We start from the raw sequence: 2,358 nt of genomic DNA on the forward strand, positions 1-2,358 counted from the left end.
CAAGTTCAAATCTTTACCACACAAGACCTGTTTGCTGAAAGTGAGACAGTGAAAATGCCATTCTACTTCAGATGTTAGATTTTCTTAGCCTCTGTGATTCCATGCACCTTTGGCCTTCCTGCTATCTCTCTTATTACCCCTTTATCTTCTCTGTGGGGACCTCTTCTACTCACTCATAAAATTCAGCATTCTAGAGTTTTACTCTACACTTTATCATCTAGCCTTATCCACTCTTACTGAGTGTTTCAACTCCCACATATAAACTAAGAATTTTTCAATAATTATTTCCAGTCCAAAGCTTTCCCCTGAGCTTCACACTTGCATAACTAACAGTGGGCTAGATGTTTTTACCTGGATGGACCATTCAGCATATCCAATACTAAACTTATCATCTCATCCCCAAACATTTTCTTCACCATTTCCAATCTCAGTTGTTGGCATTTCCATCCATGGTGTCATCAGGCCAGAGACCTGAGAAACATCTCCCTCCACCCAAATGCCATCAAACTTTAAGTGCCTCCAGTTGTACCGTATAAGAAAAATGATCAAAATCTGTCCCATCTTCACTATCTTTCCTACCCCAAACTCTGGGAGAAGAGATAGAGTTCTACATGGGAGGGCTTTTGAGGTTCCACGTTAAGAATATGTCATGGACCTGAAGCTACAAAGACCAAAGTTTCCATGTGACTCTGATTTAGAGCCTCTGAGCAGGGTGGACAGCAACTGGGATTCATATAGATCCATAAACACAGCAGCTCAGTGAGATGTCCCACACTATTATTCCCAATGGAAACAATTGCTTCTACTTCCCAACTGTCAGGAGATAAGCTGGAATAAGTCTGGAGTAGTTAAGTAGTCTCTGGATTACACACAATCAGATATTCTAAAAGACAGTGGATTCAATTGCTTCTCCAAGATACTGCCTAGATTTTTAATGTTGGTAAACCTAATCAGGGCTGAAGAGAAAAAAGAGGTGAATTTGTCAGCCAGATAGGAACAAGACAGACATGCAGAGCTCAGATTAGAGATACTGCAGTGGACATTAGCAGTTGTAAGTGATGATGGTTTGACTCCATAACTTGAAGACATACCCCTGACGGGTGTGATCCCAGAGCATGAAATAAGTGTTCTCCGATCAAGGTCAGGAACTCTTACAAGCACTATCTATAGAAATTCTGAGGCCAGAGCGCCTATCCCATGACCAGCTATAGAGCCTCAAAGAGAGAGAAATAATTTTTAGTTCTAAGGGAAATTATCTGCCTGTGTTATATGGTTTCAGAATGTCCTGGAAAACCTTCTCCTCTTAAGCCTATAGCTCCATTAGAATAGCATCTACTATTTCGTGTGAATTGGGTTTGTTTTTTCCCTTTCTTCAATCTTATACTTTTCTTTTAAAGAATAGTTATTCTTTCATTTTAGTAATTTCAACTTGTCTTTTTGGTTCAGGGAGTACATGCATAGGTTTGATACATGGGTATATTGCATGATGCTGAGGTTTGAGATATGAGTGATTCCATCTCCTACTCTCCTAAATAGTGAGCACAGTACCCAATAGTTTTTCAGCCCTTGACCCTTTCTCTCCCTACCCCTTCTGGCATCCCCCAGTGTCTATTGTACCATCTTTTTTATTCTTTTTCCTTTGATACACAGTCTTGCTCTGTTGCCCAGACTGGAGTGCAGTGGCATGATCTCAGCTCACTGCAACCTTAGCTTCCTAGGGTCAAGTGATTCTCTTACCTCAGTCTCTCAAGTAGCTGGGACTACAGGTACATGCCACTACACCTGGCTAATTCTTGTATTTTTAGGGGAGACAGGGTTTTGCTATGTCGGCCAGACTGGTCTCGAACTCCTGATCTCAGGTGGTCCACCCACCTCAGCCTCCCAAAGTCCTGGGATTACAGGTGTGAGCCACTCTGCCTGGCTTGTACCTTCTTTATGTTTGGTTATAAGTACCCAATGTTTAACTCCCACTTTTAAGTGAGAACATGTAGTGTTTGGTGTTCTGTTCCTATGTTAGTTTGCTTAGGATAATGGCCTTAGGATAATGACTCCATCCATGTTGATGCAAAGGACATGATTTTATTCTTTTTATGGCTATGTAATATTCCACTGTGTATATATACACAACATTTTCTTATCCAATCCACCACTGATGAATGGCATCTAGGTTGATCCATGACTTTGCTATTGTAAATAGTGCTGTGATGAACATACAAATGCATGTGTCTTTTTGGTAGAACAATTAATTTTCTTTTGGATATATACCCAGTGCTGGGATTGCTGGGTTGAATGGTAGCTATATTTTACTTCTCCAAACTGTTTTCCCCAGGGACTGAACTAATTTACATTCATACCAAC

The sequence above is a fragment of the Macaca fascicularis genome, chromosome 1 (assembly GCF_037993035.2).
Source record: "Macaca fascicularis isolate 582-1 chromosome 1, T2T-MFA8v1.1".
NCBI lineage: Eukaryota > Metazoa > Chordata > Mammalia > Primates > Cercopithecidae > Macaca > Macaca fascicularis.